This window comes from Rhinolophus sinicus, linkage group LG03 (assembly GCF_036562045.2).
Source record: "Rhinolophus sinicus isolate RSC01 linkage group LG03, ASM3656204v1, whole genome shotgun sequence".
Lineage (NCBI taxonomy): Eukaryota > Metazoa > Chordata > Mammalia > Chiroptera > Rhinolophidae > Rhinolophus > Rhinolophus sinicus.
In genome coordinates this window covers 177,977,989-177,985,606 of record NC_133753.1, presented here as the reverse complement: position 1 = coordinate 177,985,606, position 7,618 = coordinate 177,977,989, and the positions used below count along the sequence as shown (strand labels likewise).

At 40.3% G+C, this 7,618-nt stretch overlaps 1 non-coding gene across 1 annotated transcript; it reads right to left on the bottom strand.

Annotated features, from left to right (window-relative positions):
- Positions 1-6,671: 6,671 nt before the first annotated feature.
- LOC141570972 (U6 spliceosomal RNA) lies at positions 6,672-6,778 on the bottom strand. The gene has a single exon (XR_012495397.1). It is a non-coding gene; the product is annotated as a U6 spliceosomal RNA (small nuclear RNA).
- Positions 6,779-7,618: the final 840 nt, after the last annotated feature.

Here is a 7,618-nt window from a genome sequence, read left to right as displayed (position 1 = left end):
AGGCTTTGAGTGTCCTCTTATTTTCATTAACTCTTCTACCACTCGAGAATGTTTGGCCTTTGCCAGACTGCTAAATGTCTGGCAGGTGGAACAGTCTTGGCAAAATACCTTGGATTATATCAGCTGAAAACAAATGTAAAGGGTTCATAAGAAACTAGAGTTCCCCCAAATGATTCCCTTGAAGAAAATCTATTTTTCTTAACTGCTTAATTTCTAGTTTGAGTTTTCAAAGTTCAGGATCTTGGGTACAAGAATTATTAATAAAAAGCAAATTCTATAATGGCCCCTATGGGAAGCAGAGAGAAAGCCACAAGGATTCTCTTATCTCCTGTTATACTTGGAATTTAATTCACTGTCTCCCCCAAGAAGAGAGTAGATGGTGTCTATTAGGAGACCATTTACTCTTGCAGCCAACTCAGAGCAGTTTCCACAAGATCAGTCATGCTCTCCTGGATTAGTCTAGTTACAGACAGAGTTTCTCTAATAATAGTCTTGGAACATGATTTCTGTGCAATACTATGGCATAAAAGTTCTGTTTTCAACCACACACTATATTCCTTCTGTGGAGAATCACAGTGCATGTGGGAAACCCTGAGGTTAAGAAATCAGTTGTTCTTTGGGTAACGCAGCATTTCTCAAAGTTAGCAGGCCATTGTGCTGATGCCTAGCTTGCTGTTCTCCACGCTCTCTTTATTGGGGGCAGAAATGGAAGGGAGGGGGCATTCTGGCAAGCTGTATTGTTTTCAGGCTTCTATGGCAACTAGCTTCCTGCTGGGTTTGGCTAATATCAGGACATGGTGGGAGCCTGGAGGAGAGGAAGAAGGGAGAAGCCAGGGTGTTCTTCCTCCCCTGCCCCTTAGTATCTGCCTCAGTGGGATTTCCAGCCACCATGGAGTTTCCTTCAATGGTTCCAAGTCCCTCAGGACAAACGCTCAGTGGTTCCAACTTCTACTGGGTAGCCCTTGATCCAGTTCATACCTTCGCACTAAGGGTAGTAATGGATTCCTCCTATTGCTAATATATGGGCTGCTTTGCAAGTGGTGGGCCAGGTGGTTTCCCAGAAGTGCCCATAGCATTTTGCATGCCAGGACACACAGAACATGTTTACTTGTGCTAGAGCACTAGCTACATAGACGTCAGTATGGTGGGAATATAGACTATTAGCTGCATGGAATCTGCTTCTGTCTCATGCTTCTAGATTTTCAGAGGTCAATTGATCTAGAGACGTGCCCTGGCCAGTTTGTTGGTAAGTAGAATGTCCTATCTTAAGGCCTTGACCAACTGGGTCCCTAGAGCTGGATCTGTTCTTGATGCCTGGTGAAAAGGTTCGGTATAACCACTGACACCCGATTAGCATTTGTGGCGTTTCTAACAAGTGCCCATCTACTCTACAGCCATAGAAAAAGGATGGATGGTCCACACCAGCTCCCAAGCACCTCCCATCGAGATGGATAATGTCCCTTTTAGGGCTAAGGGCCCCTTCAGACAAGTCTGAGATAATTATCAAATCACTGATTCCTGAGTAGCACTGAATGCTACAGTTTGGCACATTTTTTTCTGCAAGGAGCAAGTACCAAGTGTGGTAGGCAAATAATGGCCTCCCATAGATATCCACGTCCGAATACCCAGAACCTGTGAATCTGCTACTTTACATGGCAAAAGGGACTTTGCAGAGGGGATTAAGTTTAGGGTTGTGAGATGGGAGATTACCTTGTACTATCAGGTGGGCCCAATGTAATCATAAGGGTCCTTGTAAGAGGCAACAAGAGAGTCAGAATCAGAGGAGGCATTGTGGTGATGGAATTAGAGTTGGAATGCTGTGTGGCCATGAGCCAAGGAATGTGGGCAGCCTCTAGAAACTGGAAAAGGCAAGGAGACAGATTCTCCCCCAGAGCCTCCAGAAGGAACACAGCCCTCCTGACCCATGGGAGACTTTTTGACTCCAGGCCTGTGAGATAATAAATTTGTGTCATTTTAAGCCACTAGGTTTGTTATAATTTGTTACAGTAGCAACAGGAAACTAACACACCAAGGGTACTGAAGGGAAAACACTACTTCAGTAACTGAAATTTCTGAGGTCCCTTAGCTCCCTCACACAGTCTAAATTTCTCCAAGAGAACGACATGGAATCCGTCTCCCCACCCACCTGCTCTAGTCAGGCCTGGTTCGTCATCCTCAATTCCATCATACCTTCTGGTACTGTTCTTTGAAAGAACAGTTTCTAGAAACACAATCCCTGCCAAGCGATATTTCCCCCCCTCCTTCCTTATAAGATTGACATAATATTAGGAGAACAGTTACAATTTAATATTCAGTCCAAACTATTCTCCACATTACCAACTTTGTACCATCCACATGTAGACCACAGAGACTTTGGGGGTAGCTCTTTCATTATTAGGGATCTTTGGACTGCAAGATACTGGACTTGAAGAACAGAGAACTATCAAAGGATAACAAAGCAAAGCTTAAAAGCCAAGCCTTGAAAGGTGGGAGCCAGAACCAAAAAAAGTAGCCATGCAATCATCATATTGGTCTAAACTCAATTTCTCCCTCCCTTCCTGTTTCCCTCTCAGATTTAGTTTTTCCTCTTCTCAGTTCTGTCTCTCTCTTTTCCCTCTTTCACATATCTGGCGTTCTTCCCAAATGTCAGCTTTGTGCTGTCCTTCTACAGAACAGGCAAGCTTCTGTACAGTCAGGGAAGCAGCTCCTGGCAATAACTTTTTCTCCTTCATGGCACAGAGGAAAGAACATTGTTCCCAGGAAAAGGCACTGATTGGCCAGGCTGGAGTCATGTGCCAAGACTGTGGGACCACGTAAGAAAATGGCAGATGCCATTGGGACCCTGTGTTACTTATGAACAAAGGGGATGAGGGATGGTGGAAGGGGCGATGTCCCCAAAGGAGAGCTTGGAAGAAGGCATGCCAAAAATACGGTAAATGTCCATTTGAGGCTTGCTGGACATTTTTAGGGACTAGAATGGACTTATAACTGATGACACAGAGCATTTCTCCTCGAATAGAAAATATTTAAGTCTGGACTCTCAGAAAAAGTCACACAATAAGACCAGAAAAATGTAAACTTAATGGCAAAGATGCTATGGAAATATACTGGTGGTTTCTTTGTACCTGGCCCAAACTTACAAACTATATACATATAGTTTTATGCGTGTGTGTATATATATATATATTTTTTTTTACAGAGACATTTGTAATTCTCACTTATAAAAGGAAGAGATATATTTATAAACATTCAAATTCAGCAGTATCAAGAAAATAACTATCTAATTTTCTAGGACATTAATAACATGACTTTCCTAGACGTGAAGTCATTTAGATAAGCACAGTGTAAAATCTAAATTAATAATTATAATTTATTTACCAATTTTATAAATGCTCTACCTAATACTTCAGTAATACAAGTTTTCTATGGCACGTATTCCTGACATGGTTGGTCTTAAAATATTTAATAATCTGTAATGGTCATTATGAAATCATTACATCAGAAAGACAGAAAAGTAGAGATAATAAGAGAGAGAATTTAAATTGTTTTAACAAACTCTGAAGTTGGGTATGAAAAAAATATTTTGGAGATGGCAGCCTTTGGGAACTGAATAAAGTGAAAACAGAAAAAAGTAGTCAGTCTAACAGGAAGAATTTCCCAGGAGAAACTCTTTGTGGATCTGGTTTAAGGAACAGACCTCATGATTATATATTATCATTTATATTGTTACTGGAAGAGTTAAAGAGATTTAAAAAGGTGTGTTACCTTGCACAATTTAAATAATTTTTCTTTAATATTGTTTATATTACTATTTTCCTAAGAAGATTCCTTCTTAATAGACATTTCTGAGGTTACTTCTGTCAAGCCTTTATCCAAATGATGTAGATTCTCTGAGTAGCTACTGGTCAGAATCCACAAGCTTGTTATTTATTTCAGGCAGAGATAAAGAAGCTCATATCAAGAGCTAAAAAACAACAATGAGGATAATGAGTGCCACAAAGGTCTAATCCTGCTTTATACAGATGGGGTTATATAAATAGTTACTCTTTGTTTTTTTTTTACGTTGTTGTGGCCTCACTGAGTGTCACAGAAACACTATTTCAGTTTGCAGAAATTCTCACTGACTTAAAAGTGTTTGTATTTTTAAGGGAATTGCCCCCCTCTTAAGTCTGGGTCCAGGAAATAGTGGGGTACGCATGATAGTTATGACAAAGTTGTGACACCTAATGTGCTCAGAGTCCATGCTTGTGGCAGTGGAAAACGGCGAACACTTATATAACAGTTACTATGTGTCAGGCACTGTTCCAAACATATTAGGCCTCTCACAAGCAGCCAGCATAACCCCAATCACTTAAAACACCCTGAATGTCAGTTACGGCACCACTGGTAGTCAGCTTTTTACAAAATTGCATTTTTCGATTTGCAGCGTAGTATAGTGAAATATCATGAGCTCTGGAGTCAGTTTGCTTCCTCCATTTACTATTTGAACTCATAAAAATGAACTGCGTGGGGACTCAGTTTCCTCACCTTGAAACTGGATAGAGCACTTTCCTCCCTCCCCCGCCCATGAACAGGGGCCAAGGCAGGTGTCTGACTGAGACAACCAAGGGTGTTAGAGCTGGAGCTCAGGTTCTCCAGGGAGAAATCTGGCAGGAGGTAGCAGTCTTAGTTGGCCAGGAGCACACAGAGAGGAGTGTAAATCATGTTCTTATTGAAGATAGTTACCAATGCGAGATTTACCACCTGATGATACCCCAGGGCTCATCCGTACCCTGGAAAACTAAAACCACCAACTCAGCATTTTGTTACTGCACAATCATTCCACTTGGACAAGAAAAGTGTTGGAATTCTAAGTTTTGATAAACACACACACACACACACACACACACACACACACACAGATTGAATTTCCTCATCTCAACATACTTTAGGTGAGATGGAGAAGGCTAAACGGGTTTGCTAACATACACATTCCATTTTCTAAGTACAATTTACACTAGAATGGGGAATTTATAAATTGGGAAAATATCCTAGAAGGCCTTTGGAAAGGGATGGGATAGTTTGGGTTTAGAGTTCCCATTCACTGAGTAATACCAAAATGACTAATTTGTGTTTAGTCATTTTTTTGGAACCATTACAAATATATTCAAATACAAAAGTTACTCTTTACCATGGAAAACTGTGTGTCCTTACAATAATTTTTAAAGCATACCAACTTTGTTCATGGTCATTTTGTCTTTATTTGTATTCGTATCTTAACATTGGGGACAGAGACAAATATATAAATAAAATGAAATTAAAAAAACTTCAGACTCATAATAGTGAGTGTATTTTGATAAAAAACAATAATGAAGGGGCTAGATAGCCTGAAAAAAATCTCCCACTATAAACACCTAGAGTGTTGATATATTTTATACATCTTTTTAAATTTATGGCTCATTTAAACTCACAAAGAGGGTGGGAAATGGATGCCAAATCTTTAGTTGCTCAGGCCTTTTGAGATGTGGGTATTAAGGGGGGGTAGCAAGATGTGGAGTAGGAACTGAGACCCCAGATTAAAGCTGGGACTCCTGAAGGCCTGCTGTCTCGGGAAAAGTTTGCTGTATTATTCTCCATACATTTTTGTATGTCTGGAATATTTTATTATACTTTTTTAAGTTCTAGAAGGCATTAAAAGCATGGAAACTACATTTTCCCCCCTTAAGGGTCATATAAACTAATTCTCATTCACTTAATTAAATATTACAGTGAATTTTTATTTTAATAATTAAAAAAATCTTAATGTTATCTCGCAGTGGTATAATCAACACCAGGTAATTAGTTCTGAAGGACGGGGAGTGTGACATGGATGAGTCCACATACTGGCTATCTAAAGACAGAAACACTGGTATTTTCTTCCCAGGTTTGACAGTTCAACCAACATGAGTGGGGTACAGGCTCTTCTCAGGAATCGAACACATATAATACACGGGTTGGAGGCACTTCCTCCCCACTCCAGCATCCCATGTGTTACTGCTCTTTCTGTGCTGAGCTTCAAGCCTCCTCGGGCTATTTCCCGTCAGGGAAAACGATCCCCGTGCCAGTGCAAAGGACTCACCCAGGGAGGACAAGGGTTTGTTCTCCACGAAATTCTGGCTGTGTACGCTCTTCCTCAATGTGGCTTTGGTAGTGGAGCCACCTAGCAAAACTGAATGCACCTTTCCAGATCCAGTGTTTCCTTGGAGCATAGTGTGAAATAAGTAGGAGTGGGCACCAAAATGTTAGCATTGCTGAGGAGGCTGGATGTCCATTTGTTTTCTTAATAAGAACAGCAACCTGCATTATGTGCCAGGAGAATTCTAAACACTTTTAGTTTATCTCGTTTAATCCTCAGAACATTCCAGAAGAAAGATACAATCATTTCCATTTTAGAGATGAGGAAATTGAGGCTCAGAGATATTAAGTATCTTGCCAGCATATTAAGATGTTGACAGAGTTACTTGTGGAGCCAGGATTTGGACCAAGGCAGTTCATCTCCCCAAATACAGAGTTTTAGGCCTTTTATCTTTCAGTCATGAAGGAAGATGGTTTTGCCAAGCAGATGGATGGGTAGATAGGTTTCTTTCATCTTGGCTAACCTCAGGGTAAGTGCTAGGGAAATACCTAGCTTATATGAAAAGAATCTTTTAAAAAAAAATACGGAATGCTTCATGAATTTGCGTGTCATCCTTGCGCAGGGGCCATGCTAATCTTCTCTGTATCGTTCCAATTTTAGTATATGTGCTGCCGAAGCGAGCACTGAAAAGAATCTTTTTGTCCTGGTTTTGATCTAGTTCCCTGGCAGGCTTGCTAAGATTTGTCTTAACGTGTACATTTCCCTTGCCAAAGCACACGTGGTATGTTTGGACATATGGTCTCATTTTTATGATCTTTTAACCTTTACATATTTTAAATACTTCATGGTGGGGTTAATTATTTGTGGTGACTAAGATTGGCAGCTGCTATGATGGGGCCATGTTTGGAATCCCTAAGGAATGAGAGGACGGATACCCTGTGGAACATACTTTCAAAGATAAACATATAAATGTAAAGGAGAAATTTCTGACACTCCGTAATGGACAGAGCCTAGTGGTAGCTCATGGGAAATCAATACATTTATTCTGAGACCTATCACTATAAATGGTTTTTAGATTCGCGTTACTCCATTTCCAACCTTTTTAAAAATGGATAAACACTGGGTAATCTGATTGCTTAGAAATGATCATTTAACGATTGTTTGTTTTTATACATTCTGAATACATAGTTGGGCTAGAAGAGGCAAAACACTGAAAACAGTACGACTGGCTAAAGGACTTCAAACCTACCGAGCCTTAAATATATGCTTCAGGTGACCTGATGGTGAGCTCTCTAACATCATGTTAAATTCTAAATAACGTTAAAGCAGTTTTAACTGCAAAATGGGATAGTATACCAAGGTCTTATCCTTCTAGAAATCCTTTGCCAAGGTGGCTATAATGAAATAAACAAAGTTGGTGAAGCACCAAGTGGAGGTACACTCTCCAAAGACCTTGTACAAACTGAAGCTGACGTGGCAAATGTAGAGGAGAGGGTCATCAGGCTGTAGTGCACAGCTTCCATG